Source organism: Andrena cerasifolii, chromosome 2, assembly GCF_050908995.1.
Source record: "Andrena cerasifolii isolate SP2316 chromosome 2, iyAndCera1_principal, whole genome shotgun sequence".
Lineage (NCBI taxonomy): Eukaryota > Metazoa > Arthropoda > Insecta > Hymenoptera > Andrenidae > Andrena > Andrena cerasifolii.
Genome location: NC_135119.1, coordinates 10,481,414 through 10,497,900, shown reverse-complemented (window position 1 = coordinate 10,497,900; position 16,487 = coordinate 10,481,414). Strand labels below are relative to the sequence as shown.

General features: G+C 43.5%; 2 protein-coding genes across 5 annotated transcripts in view; one reads left to right on the top strand and one right to left on the bottom strand.

The window, feature by feature from the left end:
- Window positions 1-9,972, bottom strand: part of LOC143378472 (hemolymph lipopolysaccharide-binding protein-like) — a 59,970-nt gene extending 49,998 nt beyond the window's left edge. Inside the window, exons 1-2 of the mRNA XM_076830215.1 lie at window positions 9,590-9,972; window positions 2,174-2,501 (exon numbers count right to left, since the gene is read on the bottom strand). The gene's annotated coding sequence lies outside the window, so the exon portion shown is untranslated. The remainder of the gene's footprint in view (window positions 1-2,173; window positions 2,502-9,589) is intronic.
- The window catches only part of Btk29a (tyrosine-protein kinase Btk29A), a 197,235-nt gene that overhangs the window by 127,831 nt on the left and 52,917 nt on the right, over window positions 1-16,487 (top strand). The gene's annotated exons all lie outside the window — the stretch shown is intronic.

The following is a 16,487-nucleotide window of genomic DNA, read 5'->3' as shown; positions in this document are numbered from 1 at the left end:
TTAATTTGGAGAAGTTACAGTGAATGCTTCGATACATGTTCGTGAGTGGGGACGAAAAGCGAACATCTATCGGGGTTTGACGTTCTTTCTGTGGTTTCGAAGCCCTGTTCGCTAGTCTATGGTAAATATTTGTCTGAAACAGGAACTGGATGCATGTTCCTCCATGTTTCATTAGTTTAGCGAGCGAAAGGGTGAAAGCTCAGCTTCTTGCCCCGATATCAAAACGCTCTTTTGTACCGCAAATTCAATCCACGTGCCATTATCCTCTCCGAGCACCTTATAGCTTTCACTCTCCGCAAAGGCAGGAAATAACGGAGGAAAAGTCACGGCTGGGGACCATTTCCCAGCAGAAGTGCGCGACAGAGACGGGTCAAGGAACGCCCCGCGGTTCGGGGCGGCACAAAAAGATGTTATCGAAGCGGGGAGCCCGAGGGTGGCGTGCTCCCGATGTAAAAATAAGGCGGCCCGTGTACGTGCATATGTATACACGATTCCTGTCCGTACGTGTCGTCACAATACACCGCGATCCGTCGACGTCCGTGCGCCGCTGCTCGTTCCAACCAGCCAAGTGCCCCTTAACCTATTTACCCGCCGAGAGCAGCCGACTCCGCGGATCTTAGCTAAACATCCCTTGTTCGACCCAATCGAGATTGGATTCGAGCCATTCCCGCGGCCCTCGTCGTCGCGCGGTATCGCTCGCGGCTCCAGCGCTCCGAAGAGAAGCTTTTTCCTCGCCCACCTTCCGCCGGGCTCAGGATTCCCGCGGAACGGCCGGGAACACCGCCGCGGACGAGGAAATCGGGAGGGCAGAGGAGCTGCTGGCAAATGGAGAGCTGGCTGGCCCCCCCGAAATTACGGCCATTCTCATTATGCTCGCGCGGAATTACGCGTCTGCCCTGGAAACCTAGTTGGACGTTCAGTTCCGCGAGCAGATTCGATGGGGTGAGACGGACGCGCGGCTGACGATGCCTTTCTTTCCGGATGATTGCGGTATTGTGTGTGAGTCAGGGGCACGTCGGGTGGGATGCTGACTTGGGGTGGCTGGGTTTCTGGGGCAGAGCTGATGTGTGGATGGAGGGATTTGGGGGAGTTTTGAGCTGGGGATGAAGCTGTGGACTTGGGGGTGGAAGGTGTGGTTTTGATGGCTTGCTATAAGGGTTTAGAGACACGACATGTAGGTACCTCAACCATGATATGGAAATGGCAACTTGGGACACACTTGAGCGAGTAGCAAAGATCCGGAGTTAGGTGATCGAATTTCTGCCGATATTTTTTAATGGGAATCAGAGGCAGCTGGGTACCCAGTGCTTTGGCTATCAAATAGAAACAGCTCCCTTTTGAATACAAAAGCACTTTGATGGATGTTGATTCGTTAGTACTGATACCGCTCATAGCAAGCGTCGCAGATTTCCTTTGAAAGTGCTCGGCGCCGAAATCGTATCCGTTTGAAACGTCGAATCCGCTATTGATGAGGGAAGAAATACCCAATCAAGCTCGTTCTACTGAAAAATAGTTTATCAGCTTGCCGGAAACGAATCCGATTAAACGATAGAACGCTGTCCTATCCATTTGGTAACGACGAATCCGATGGACATGCCGACGTCCATCGTTGAACAGCATTTCGATATCATACGGGATTAATCTTGCATCTGGAACAATCCCTTGTATCGGCCTACCGCATCCAGATAACGAAAGATGTCCGGTCGATCGAGCGAACGTGTCGGTGGTGAGCGTACGCGATGAACACGTTTAGGATCCCTAGAATTACCCTTTATGCAGATAGAAGCGAAACTTCCAGCACTGATCTAAGGCTATCAGAAAATGCTGACGGAAAAATTTAACCTCGTTTCGTTTAAGCCGCTAAAAGAGTAAACAATTGTTTACAATACAGAACTCTTATTCTAAGTTCAAAGTTAGCACGAACTTAATAATCAGAAGTGGAGACACAATCTATATATGTCCATAATTTCTAAAAGTACAGGGTCAGCGTTTTATCCTGCAACCCGCGCTCGTGCGAACAGTTTAAATGGCAACAGCGCCCGACCGTTGCCATAAATAAAGACTAAAAACTGAACTACTGTGTGATTTCTATAAGGGAACTTAGTCGAATCTTATTCCTTTGACTCTATGAAATTAGTAACAGAAACGTCATTCATTGAAACTCATTACTCACTTTGCAACACTTTTCTGGCAACCCGTCGGCGTGTCTCGTGTCCCTTCCCTGAAGTCTTCCCGCCAGTTCCCTCGACGGAAATTGGTGCACGCAACCGGAAGCGAGAAAGAATGGCCAGGCACCGCCCTGCTGTTAGTCGAAGAGGAAGATTCCGGGGCGGATCGAACAGTAACGCTCCACGGGCAATTTTACGAAAGATACGTTTCTAATCGAGCGTTAATGGGTGATGCCGGAAGCGTCGAAGCCTCGGTGTTCTTCACCCAGCCAGAAAAATATCTTCCACTACTTGCTCCCTTTCTTCCTCTCCGTCTTGCAACCCGGTCCACTTCTGCCGGGAAATAAAACTCAATCAAAGAACAATACCGTAAACTGGGGGAACATTGGCAGTACGGGGTAACATTGGCATCTACTTAACATCTATTAAAAAGGAAAAGGAAAGAAATTTTATACATTTTCACACTTGTATTACCATCGCAAACGATGCAATGTTATAATAGGACACCTAAAACAAATTTAACAATATTAATTAAAAAGATAAAGAAAACAATAAAATAAGAAAAATAAAAAATAAAGTACATTGAACATAAAAAGAAACAAATTTAAGTGTTAATGGAAGTTCAGATGTAGTAAAACTTTAACTTTTTAGTGCTATTTATATATGATGTGCCAATGTTACCCCGTTACGGTGTAACTTCGGCAGGCATTTAACATGTATCGAAGAAGGATAAGGACACAAATTTTATGCATTTTTACACTTGTAGTGCATTCACAAAAGATGCAATGTTATGATGGGATACTTAAAGCAAACGTAAAAATGTTAATTTTTATATTATGTAGGAAAATGTTCCAAAAACATGCCAACGTTCCCCCAGTTTACGGTACTCGAAAAGAAAGAAACTATAAAATGAATTCTAATTATTTCATTTTAAATTCGCAATCAGTCATATCATAACACCATTTGTTGGCCTATACCGAGCTTCAATCAGTTGGCGCTCGCTTTTAAATAAAAGGACAATTATAGGAGCGTGCACCAACAAATAGTGCATAGTTAGAGATGAAAAAAGGATAATTGCAGTGGAGCAAGGAATGTTTGCGTTTCATCGGGAAATATTTCCCGACGTACCCTTCCACTGGCGCTCGAAACGTCATGGAATGCGGGAGTGGGATGGAAAAAAAACGCAACAAAAGTTAGCCGGGGTGCGCTTTAAATCCCTTTCGCAGGCCGGCAGTCTTTCGTGCCGTTTGTCGTAAAGGTTAAACAACTTTGGAGTGTCGCCGGATGCAAAGCTCGGACCGTTCCGCCTCCCTGGATGGAGTTACAAAGTTCAAGCTCCCGTCGAGTATTCCTGACGCGGCCGTTCGCTCGCAGCGAGATCTTGATTTTAATTAAGCCCGCGATTGAATTTCCCATCTGCCGCGCCGTGTCGATGCTCTCACACTTGTTCCACTGATAAAATAGGACTTCGTGCCAGTGAATAGGCAGCATTTTGTGGTTAGTATATTATAGGAGCGTGCCCAAACACTAAATTAATCAAAAGGACCCCGGCACGTTTTATAGGGAAGAAAGGGTTTCAGTCAAATTGCCTTAGCTTTTGAAATGTTGCAGATTTTGGTCGCTCGAACAAGAATTTCAATGCGCCGAGCCTCTGAGCCCTCAAGTTTTTGTGCTAGAGCACTTTGAACCCAGCGCAATAGGCTGTCGAGAATTCCTATTATATTGACTTTTAAACTTTAAGTATTTAATCCTCTGAATAAAAGCCCTAGTGAGCTTCAACTTGCAGTTCTTCGTGTGTCAGAGTCAGATCACTTTGAAGGCACTAAAATTTTCAACCTACTTTTCAATAAATGCAAATTCTATAATTTATGTTCCAGAAAAGTAATTTTAATTGAAATTTCCCGAAGCCGAGTTAAATGAATTTTATTATGTAAACCTTTAAAAGGATTTTAATTATTGAAAGAATGCAATTTAAAAAATATTATGTAAGGAAGGGGGATAAGGGGTTGGAATATAAAATCTTACGAATTCTTATACTGGGGGTGGGAGGGTGTAAGAAATCGCCAAAATTACCCTTACGTAATTGCTCCGTAAAGCTGTCAATAATTTGTGTTCATATTGGGGATACAATGGCAATTGCTAACGCTGGCTTGCGACTCGAGAAATGCCACATAGACTCAAAAGAATGAAATAATTAAATTAGGTAAAAGGCGAAAGATATTTTCATTCAAACTTCCCCATGCGAAACGGCAATCTCACGTGCACCGATCTGTAGTAATAGAATCAGTATGATCGATCGTGAGCGGTTTCGAAAACGCAGCACCTGCAGCCGTTGTTGTCGCGGGAGCCAGCTCGTTTTGAGCTCCGAGTTTGCATAACTGCACAGGGAAGTTCCCGTTGCGAGCAGTTTGGAATGTCCGCTGGCGAGTAAACGACTCGTTTGCGCGGACTCTCCGCGTGTTGCAAGCTGCCCTGCCGACGACTGGGTGTCGCGTTAATAATGAATTCTTCCTTGCGGTGCTACGGGTTGCCTGCCTCAGGGGCTACGCCGTACAGCGAGACCTCTCGCGTGAAGCGCGGCTAGCAAAGCCGAAGTCCCTAGTCAAACAAATACTTATAGAAGCTACGCGTTTGCCTTTTTTAAATTGAAAATTGTCTGCCTCGAGCAACAGGTTGAGTTGCTTGTAATAGTAATGTGTATAGGTGCATGCAGTTGCTAATACTCCATTCTTCCTTGCAATCCTAAGGATCCGGGCGGCGAGATTTTTTCACGTGAAAAAAGTAATGTTATACCTATATCAGTAGTATTATATAATATTATATTAATATTTGATATTAATGTTTAGTATAATAAGTATGATATATTATAATAAGAAAATGGAGTAATAATATTATTATATTGATATAAGAGAGTAATAACATTATTATATTTGTATAACAGACTAATAATATTATTATTTAAATATTATTATATTAATATTAGTAATATTATATAAATATTATTATATTAATATTAGTAATATTATATAAATATTATTATATTAATATTAGTAATATTATATAAATATTATTATATTAATATTAGTAATATTATTATATAAATATTATATTAATATTATTATATTAATATTAGTAATATTATTATATTAATATTAGTAATATTATTATATTAATATTAGTAATATTATTATATAAATATTAATATAATAATATTACTCTGTTTTATTATAATAATTCAACTCTATTATTATGATATATATCTCATTATGACTCACAATAATGCTCATATATTTCGGTAAAAAAAATCGTCACGAATGGAATAGCCTAATCTACCCAGTGTTGTCCCGGCATAGGATCGCATCCCCCGTTCCGTTAAGAGAACACTTCTATCTCCGCTTCTTCTTCTGCAATTACCGCGGCGAGTGCGAGAGACTAAGAGTAAGCGAGTGGGCCTGCGAAAACGATAAGCCACAAATTTCGTTGAAGAAAACAGTGGCATCGTATTACTAAAAATAGACACCAAAGACGAAAATCGAGTCGAATAGCACACCATTCCGTTAAGACGCCGCCTAATCCCCCGAGTGTCGTCTCCTTAACGGGACAAATCTGTATTCCCAGCCCCCTTTTACCCGACGAATCACCTCCTCCTCCTTCTTGCACCACGCTTTCAAAAACACCATCTACATCCTCCCTCAAGTCCTAGCGACTCCCCGCAGCGGGATGGTCGAGGGTATGCGCGTGGAGCCACGGTGCCGTCGACATCTGGAGCGGAGTTGTCCTCGCCCCTTTGCGACTCGCGTGTAGCGACGTAGCGGTTCAAGTTAAATTACGCGCGAAATGTATCTCCGCGCGGCGTATGGCTCGCTTTGAGGCGCGCACCGTGAGCCGTCGCATTCGTCAGACAAAGAGGAGTGACAGGGAAGGGGCGGAGCGGGGGTGGAAGGAATTAAGAGGACGGTGGAGGGGGGAGAAAGAGGACGACCGCACAAAAGTTTAGGAGCCAGAGCCCAGAAGTCTTTGTCGGGTCTTGAGCATTGTCGGGGCAGGCGCGCATCTGGGGCTCTCCTAGGCACGAGATAACGAACAGACACCGCGTTCCACCGCCATTGTTCGCCCCCCTTGGCTTATATAACGTAAATACGATGCGAGGAAGAATGGGGAAACGGGGGAAGGAGCTCGCGAACTGAGGAGCAGCGTCTGCGGAGTCAAACGGAGAATGAAAATGCGCGCACTCGGCGGGAGGAATAGTAAAAGGGCCAAGTGACGACAGGATTGCAGATTCCACGGGATGTATTTATGAGATCTCGAAGGGGAGAGGAATGGCGAGGTCTGAAGGTGTGGAAGGACGGAAGGTCCTCGCTGGAACTTTGTCGATGACGGTTTAATCTTAGAGAGAACTTCATTCGGGGGACGTTTCTTCGAATATTCTTGCGGGCGGGCTGCGCGCATAAATCAGCTACAACTGTGATTGTCGCTTGTCCTCTCTTCGTAGCAGCATTGTCGCTATTTACTGAACCACGCGCGAAGGAGATACAGGTCTGCCAAGTAATAGCGGGCCTTGTGGGCGGAGCTTAGTGCCTGCGCATGCGCGCTGGAGACTTCTCTATTGCGCGGTGTTTGGACCGCACTACAGCTGGCGGAGCGAAGGGAAGAGTTTCTTGATTAGTAGAAGTAATAGAGATGTTTCTGAGGAAGTGCAGGTCGATGAAACCGGTGCAATTATGCCTGTCGGAAAGTTGTCGAGGCGACCATTGCTCGCGAAAGAATTAATAACGGAGCCCGTGATTAATTGCACATACCGCGCGATAATCGATGGCCGATGTCCGAGTGCATCTTACGCGTGTCGGCGATTTAATTAGTGGAGCACGTTCCCTCCGTGTCCAATTATGATAACGACGAAAGGGGGCACCGTTATATCGCGGTAATGAGATACAGGCTCTAACAATGTCCGCCTCGTTGTACGTTGTACTTTCAATAACGCAAAACAGATGGGAAACAATTAAGAGCTCGCCGGTTTAAATATGTAAAATGATATCGATCCATGCCCTGTCTGAATACATTACTGTTTCAATTTTACAAATACTCCATAGCTTTGGAGAATTGGGAGGAATTGGAGGAATATTTCAATTTCGAAGGACTACTGCCAAAAGATCACACTATTGGTAGTTGGAAACTGTACTAGAGACACTTATTAAGTCACCATTAATTGTTCTTAAAATTACTTTCAAAATTGTCTCCGATAGGCACGCCCAAACAGGAGATAAGAAACTAGATAAAGTCATCCTTTCTCACTGTGGGGATAACGATGAGCTAGATTGGAAGTTTGCCAAGCGGCTCCCCCACTTTTCTGTTCGCTGAGAGATGTCACTATGTTACTAATGATAAATGAAACGTGCATCTGCGATAAACAGCTTTCATTAGAAATCCCGTTTCCCAATGGGAAGAACCTCGCGAAACGACGATCGATCGTGAAGTACTCGCGACTTAAATATGGAGGATCCATTTTTAGTAAAATGAAGGACACAAAGTGATCGGCTTTCGTCTTTCTTTCTCTCCATCCTCTCCATCGCCAAAAGGTGTCGTCGATATTGCAGTAGGTGCTCCAACTTCGTATAATCGCAGCAAGTATAGAAGGCGATTCCCTATCGACCACTTTTTTCATTTACAAACGGACAGGAAGGAAGTGGGTCAATCGACCTTCCTCCGTCTTGCCATCGAGCAAAGAATAACGGGGGTAATTTTAATATTCCGCCTTCCAGCCAGCCGCCACGAACATCCTATCCTACCTATATGCTTGAAGCTATTGAGACAGATCGGCTCCAATTCCCCGCCCCTCCCCCCCCCCCCCGGCCCTCGCTACCGGTAATGGATGTCTAGCCGATTTAATTTAACTGCGGATTGATCGTAATGTCTGCCAGTGGCAGCGCAGGGGCCTCGTTAATCTGATTTAATTCCCGATTCTAGATAAGCCTTTATCGCGCATAATCAGGGGTTAATTCGATGACGCGACAACATGTCGGCGTTGCTGGCCGAAATAAATGTACGCGCTTGTTTTATAATTCACATTTCACCCTCGTATCAACCGAAAATCGCGATTACAATTCAGCTTTTCGCGATTTTTAATCGATATCGACCGACTGAACCGCTCTAAAACCACTAATTAACTTATAACACGCAAGGTGATTAAAAACTCTGCATTGTAAACATAGGATGGTACAGAGGACGCCGAGACAAACACTTTTTCACTTTATCATTTTGTCGTACGACGTCGTATAAGAAAGTTACAGGCCTCTGAAGTTGCGGTCACCGAGCGCCTGGCGACGGGCAACCTGCTGTAAGCGGCCTACGGGTTGTCTGTCGCCAGGCGCACACTGACCCAACTTTCAGAGACCCGTATCTCCGTTACGCGACGTCGTACAGAAAAACCGTAAAGGGAAAAACTGTTCGTTTAATCGTCCTCTATAACACTCTAAACTCGGAGCACTGAATTCGAAGTTACTCTGTATTTACCACCACTACGAGCAAGCGACTACGTTCGCGTTGTAACCGCAGCATCGAGAGCCAAACAGAGGGCCGTCGGAAGTATCATCCCCGGATGGCCATTGGAAAATACGGTTAATATTTGAAACGTGGTTGGGAACTCGCCGATGGTATTACGTTTCCTCGCGGCCTGCGAATCGCTTCGTTGATGATGCATCGATATACGCAAATAGTCGATTAGCTGCTTCGCGGAACGTGCACTCCACTCGTACGCGACGTGAACGATAATTACGCGCGTTCCCACTGGCGAAATTGTTGGGAGCTGGGTCCGGCCCATGGTTTCGCTCCTGGCTCGCGTATGTACCTACCGATAGTGGGCGTTAAATTGAAATTGTCAACGCGTCGTCCCGCGATAAGACTTCGCGCGCCAACTGTTCCCTTTATGGCTTCGAGCTAGAATCGTTTCACTTTGAACCATTTATCTTGCGTCAGCCGAGTACTCGCATTCCCCCCTTTTGTAGGTACTAGCACTGGTGGCAGTCCCTTTGCACAACTTTTCCGAAATTGGTCAAATTTCGTAAAGTTCCAGGTCCGTTTTTAATTTCCATCCGTTGTCCCTTCTTTCGGTATTAATTAAATATCTTTTGGCCCTCTTTTTGATATTAATTAATTAAATATCTGTTGTACCTACTTCCAATTCTAATAAAATATCTGTTATCCCTTCGTTCAATATCCGAGCTTCCATATTCTCCCCGTATTTGTTCATCGTGCAACATATGGAACAGTGAAATCAGGAATATACGAAAGCATCCCTCGAATTATTAAGCTCGCAATCGTATGAAATTGAATCTTTTAATGACCACCATCGATTCTCTGTTGCCCGAGGCCCATTTATCTGAACCGAACCGATATTTTTCTGTTGCAGGTGAGTAGACGCGTACCATTTCTCACCGGCTGTCCGTCGAGAGCAAGTAAGTTCGCGGGGCTGGTCGTTTTTCATCGGCGTCGCGAGGCGCGATTGCAGCATCGATCGTTGAGAATCGAGCACTCGCGCGGTCTCTCTACCGTTATCACGAGCAACGGTAAGGGGGGCTGGTACAGTTAACCGATAATCTTCGCCTCTCGAACCTTGGCAACGAAACCGGTCCCACGCGTGAACGTCCGTCCAATCGCTGGCTGGAGCTTCGATAAAGACATTATCGATTCCTCTGTCCTCGGTTGCTCCGCGTCGTTCAGCTTAAGTTTCTCCTTCGGAGGCCCCTAAAGCGTAGGTGTTTCTTACGGATTTGTAGAGAATAAAATGCACAAACTTCGTAAGTGCGCAAGAATTATTGCAAACACTTTTGTAGCCGTTTTTCTCGGAACTACATTCTTCAAGTTTGCAAAAGTTTATTTATTTGGATTTGAGATTTATTTAGAACTGGTATCACAAAAAATAATGAAGCTCCCGATTTGAATTTTCAGAGATTGTGGAATATTTATCCTTTCATTGCGTGCACACGAAACAATTTATTTATATTGTCAAAAAGCTGGGGAATGCGTATGCAAAATTTGGGGACAATCCACCTGGTAATTTATTCTCTATAAATTTTAAAAAGATACCCTTGTTTTTTTATCCTCCAAAGGAGGAATTCGTCCATTTGCGGGCGAACCTAGCAAAGCTGACACCGCGCGCGTACATTGGATCCGGATCCCAATGGCGAACTTTTCATAAACCGAACGCGACATGGTTGTCTTATTTATTCGATCGCTTAATAAAATCGAGAGCCTTGATACGCCTGCCGAGGCCCTGGGAGGTTTCTCGTAATTTATTCCCCCGATATTCCATTTATCGAAAGAATAATGCGATTCGTACGACCCAAGGTCCTGTGGATTGAGACTGGCGAGGAATTTCGCATGGAAGTCTTGACATTAAAATGGAGCTCGTGTTGCTGAAGCTTTTGAATTTGCTTCGACGATTTGTGCGATTGGAGACCAGATTGAAGATTTTATAACGAGTTCTTGCGAGTCTTTGCCTCCTGTGAGTGGTAGGATTGTCCTGTGGGATTTAAAGGGTAACTATTTTTCTTAAATTAAGGTGGTACAGTGTAACTTTGTCAGACTTCTTTGAAAAGCAGCAATTTTTAATTCGGGCACCCAGTTTTCCTCATTGCCTTCTCTAGGTTAACATAAAACAGATCTTAACAAATCTTGAAAACTAACCTCACAAAGTAATTTTAAAAATCCTGAATCATTTCTTTCCCAAATGATTCAGGATTTTCTAAATTATTTCTTTCCCAAATGATTCAGGATTTTCTAAATTATTTCTTTCCCAAATGATTCAGGATTTTCTAAATTATTTTGTGAGGTTAGTTTTCAAGATTTATTAAGATCTGTTTTATGTTAACCTAGAGAAGGCAATGAAGAAAACTGGGTGTTCGGTATAAAAATTGCTGCTTTTCAAAGAAGTCTGACAAAGTTACACTGTACCACCTTAATTTAAGAAAAATAGTTACCCTTTAAATCCCACAGGACAATCCTACCACTCACAGAAGGCAAAGACTCGCAAGAACTCGTCATAAAATCTTCAATCCGGTCTCCAAATTCCTCGCCAGTCTCAATTCACAGGACCTCGGGTCGTACGAATCGCATTATTCTTTCGATAAATGGAATATCGGGGGAGTCACAATATCGGTGGAAGCAAAGTGTAAAAAAAATTTTCTAATTTAATGTATCAAGACCTCCAAGAACAGTGCTACAGGTGTACCAAGCGGCCGCGAAGACCGCACTGCGCATGCGCAAACAGTAGAGGGCGCCACCTCCGTGACTCCTCCCACTGAACTAGTTTCGAGGATTCCAGGCGTTCTAGTATCGATGCAGAAGTCTTCTTTCACCTACCACAAGCTTTCCGACCACTACATTATTTAAATAACTCAACTCGCCAGCTTTTAACCCCGACATAAACGACTTCCAACCAAGATCCCAATCGGGACTTCTGCGGAGCCGACGTTCGCTTAACGATCCAGAAGAGGAAGCTCGCAAGGGCGCATCATTATCACGCTCCGTGCAGGACGAAAGCTCGCGCACGCGTGCACAACGTCATCGACGCACCCTTCGCGCCCAACTTCTCTGTACGAGCACATAGATAGCTCATTATGACCGAGGCCTGGCACTCGGACCCGTCGTGCGCACTACGTAATTGGGGTTAATGATCGTGTGTACGCCTGCTGCTCGTACTTGGACGCGAAGCATCTCTCGACTACTTGGCCAGGACCGTACACCCCCCTGCCGCTCTCCGCCCATTAGCAAGTGTAATGCCAGCGGTGGCAACACCTTGCCACTTTTTTTCCTACCCGTGCGCTCCCTCGCAACCTTCACCAACTCCAGGGTGTCGATAATTCGATTCCTGGGGATAATCCTCCGCGGGGCTCGTTCCATCCTGCAAAATGGAATATATCAACCCCAAGGATGCTCGTGTTTGAGTGCTTGTGAGTCGCGATGTGCACCCTTTCCCTCCTGGGTGGTGGTAAATGGCTGGCGGTTTACTGGAGCCTCCATTGCCTCCACACGTAGACGCTTCTGTGTTATTCGTGGTGGGGATGACGAATGCGTGGGTATCCTTGTTTGATGCTTTGGGTATGGAAGGTGTTTTGGAATTCTAGAGGGACATTGTGGTCGTAAGAGTGGAGGTGGTGTTCGGTTAATTTCGGTGGCGATACATCTTTAAATTAGTCGGGGGTAATAGGGTTATTGTAGTTCCCAATGTATTGAATACATATGAATGTTCTTTGGGAGTTTTGCCTCGGGGACGTTGTAAGATTAAATTGTTTTGTAGGTCGGGGATTCTAGATAATATGCTTAAGTTAATTGATTACTAGTGTGCGTTCTTAAGGGGGCATTCTACTTTGATCGGCCGAAAAATGAAGCTATTTTTAAAGATTTTTTCTCAGTATATAGGTACAACATATAATGAAATAAATCTTTTTCGAATTTATTAAGCCACTCTTACATTTTACAAAAAAAGATTTTCTTTTAGTTTTAAATGTTTTTCTTTATATTATCTAAAACAAAAAATTGGAAAAGATTCTTAATCTGTATGAGTGTTGCTATCAACCGTACCTCAATTAACAATTTTTTTTCGAAAAGTAATCGAGAAAAAGGTTGTTTTGTCGAACTGTTTTTCAAACTGACGTCATTTTGTTACGATTGCCAATGTACAATAATTGTAAAATTACAATTATTGGAACGCGTTTCTTTAAGACCTAATCGACCATGCAGAGTCGAAGTGCCACTTGAATGACTCAAGTGCAGTGGGCGGAGCCAAGAGAGTAATAGAGTCTCGCGGTGGGAGGAACAAAGCAGTGTAGGGGGGGTAATGTCTCACTGACCTTAGCAGCCACTTGATTTCCTTCTGACTGTAACTCCCAAGACGCTTGCACTTTACATTGAAGCCTCTTAGCTGCAGAATTCTGGCAGGCAAAGCTTTTCTTTGAAAAGTAAAGAAAGTAACCGGTGACTTCTTTCAAAAGGTGCTAAAAACATGTCCTAACAAAGTGCAGTCGCGATTGGATTATCACAATTTGATAATCACTGAATATCGGGTTTCTGGGCGTAAAGCCATCGGAAAGGGATTTACGAGCGACGCCGCTGGAATAATAAATAGGATTCGATTTATTGATTAAGCAGCCGGCGACGGGGCACGGAGAAACATAGTGACTAGTATTTTCCTGTAAACATTTTAGAGAAACATTCGATGCATTAATTAAATTCTTTCGTCACCCTTTCCTGACAAATAAACTGTCTTCCATATGATAGCTCTTTAAGGGGAGGTTCTATGAAATAAAAAAAAATCGACTTCTACACCGGAACCTCCCCTTAATTGGATTTAGTTACGCAGAAAGCTACTAATCCTAAAAAATTAGATAAACACAGTACGGATCCCATAGTTCTGTGATCTTTATTTTGAAAAAATTACCAACCCTTACATTATACAATTATTAAAACCAGCAAACCATAGTTGCGGAAAATACAACCAAAATACTACAGAAAATTTAAAATAATATTAATTATACTACTCACTATTAGACGAGCCATTAAAAAACATGATAAAACAACAACAAGAAATAAAATATACTCTATAAAGTTAAAGCTACTTTGCCTTAAGTATTAAAAATCTTCAAATTAAATTGACTCAGTTTCAGATCATTGAGGGTTCGTAGCTTTCTGCATATCTATACCTAATTCTTCCTCATTGTAAACATTAATAACTATCCATTGATCCTCATATGACATAGAATTAAAAAATCCAGACACTGATATACAAATAACAGTGGAAACAGAACACGTGCAAAAAAAATATGTACAAATGGAGTATAACAATTTCTTGAGACCGATCAGAAACGATAGACATTGTTTATCACATTATCAATACATAATCACGTTCCTTTGTATCTCCAGCTCGATAATATCCTTTTTACTAATGTTTTGGAATTCATAAAAGCGTATAGACTGTGTTCAATAACGCTTCGGTAATAATATCAATGGGCGCACGCTTCATCCAAAGTAGAGGTAATTAATGGCACCGCGGGGCGTATTAATTAATGACGGTGCAAGCTGTATAATCAGGCATTCATTAGTTCCGAACGATTAGGTACCGATCGGTGGTGGTTTAAAAAGCGTGCAATTTCTGAAAACTCTTTCCTTCCACCCTCCTATGTACATTTTCTCTCATCTATTGTTAACTTTAGTTTCGAGCCTACCTCCTTTACGTTCGACGGGAAGAAAGGCTGCGACTAGCAGTCGCTAATTAGCAACGATTAACGATAATACCCGAGCACTCGTTCTCTCGTTTGTATCGCTGTTACATATTTTTTATTTCACCTCTGTTTTCCGTTTCGAGCGGGCCCCCGCTGTAGCCGGAGGGGAGCGGCCTCGTAATTAGCCGTGAACGAGCGGTAATTAATAACAATGAGTATCGATTCGCCATTATCGTTCTCGGAATAATTAACAATCGCGAATTATTGCTCGGCTGAAAGAGGGGCTGGTATTTCCAGGTAAAGGCTCCTGCAATTTGAAACCCATTATTCGATGGGAAACAATATTTTGTAAGCACGATACAACGTCTAAAAATGGTCCAATGTTAAATTGAACAGAGGTGTACCAAGCAATAGCGACAGCTCCAGCGAACATGGCCAAAAGAAAGATTCAGGTCAGGATCGACTTGATTTAAAGTCCACCACAGTTCCCCAATTTAAAAAAAAAAGTCAAGAAATGTCACCACTGCTTGGTACACCTACCCACTAGTATTTTAGGGGGGCACGCCACTTTGGATTCTGAAAATAGCAGCTATCTTTAAGATTTTTTTTGTTTGAGAAAATGATAACGAAAATGAAAAACGCAACGTGAAATCACCATTTCGAGAAAAACGCGTTTAAAGTATTTTTGGGACTGAAACTATCATTTAAAGGAAATTTTTTTTCTTCCATTTTCAAAATGCTATAACCCCTTAAATCAGAGTCGAATTTAATGCCAATCTTTACAATCAGATCCTCCTCCCCCGAATCTTTCCTAGTCACAGCAGAGAATCCCCACAAATAAGTAATTAACTTTAAAAATAACCGAAAAATAGAGCGCCCCACCCTCGCATGACCTGGTCCAGAATGTTCGTGTAGACTCGACTTTCAGAGTGCCTCCAGCTTTATCGCGTTAGAGCGAGCTGGACGATTAAAATGGCGTTTCGATGTACTCGATAGTCCCGTCGAGGGTGTATAAACAACGAGAGCCAGGGGGGCCTGTCGGGCGGGTTGCAGGGCTGCGAGTATCAGGGGCGTTCCGCGGCTCATTTTCCAGCCGCGGCGTCGATATTTCTGCCGTGAAAGCTGCTTTCCTCGGTCGCCTCTTATCGCGCACTTCCGCGGCGATACACCCGTAATTGAATATCGATTCGCCGTATTTGGACGGCCGATTTCCCTCCGACGATACGATAACTTGTTTGCCCACGATCCTGCCAGCCCTACCACTAATATTTTCGCAATTACGCCGACTCTGGATCGCGCGCGGGCCCTCGAAGCGCGCTCCCCACGGGCGGAGGACTTCGAGCGGCGAGCGAAACGAGTGGCAAAGTTTGTTTCAGGATTCTGCTGGGCTTTTTTCTGCAAAAGTATCACCTTTTAAGGTGCCCTGGGGATTTCAATCTGGGAGGGATGATGCGGAGGGTGGACCTAAATTGGTTGGTGATAGTTTGAATATTCCGTTACGATCATATTCGTAGTTGGTTCCTCTTCGAGTTGTGGCATTTGAAAGTATCGTGAGTAATTGGCTGCTGGAGCTGTTAACCCCCACTACGCTGTCTGGACACGCCCATCGTGCCATTTGGCCACGCCCACCGACCCTCCCCTCTACTACGTTTCCTGTTCCCCTTCTTTGTTGCGACTGTATTAGCAGATCAAGGACGCGGTCTCTTCTACTCCAATGATGGGCAAAATCTTTATCTAAGATGGAAAAAAATTTATTCCTTATTCAAGGCTCCAATAATTCAAGTTATCTTTTAACGAATAGAATCGTTTATCTTTTATTCGTTATTTCAAATTTTTAATTAGATAAATATGCAAATCAAGGAGATGAATCTTTTGTTAACTATCAAAGGAATTTATCATTTCCTACCAACCTCCCTATATTTTTATTCCCCTTAATAAAGATACTACCACCAACAGTAGAACTAACCACAAAGAAAGAGGAATACCGGGCCAAAAATTAAACCACCACCTTACCACGCGAACAATTTCCACGTTTCAGCTTACCGAGGTAAGAGGACAAAGAGGATGGTTACTATCGGGCTTGAAAGAAGGAAGCGCGCGTTAA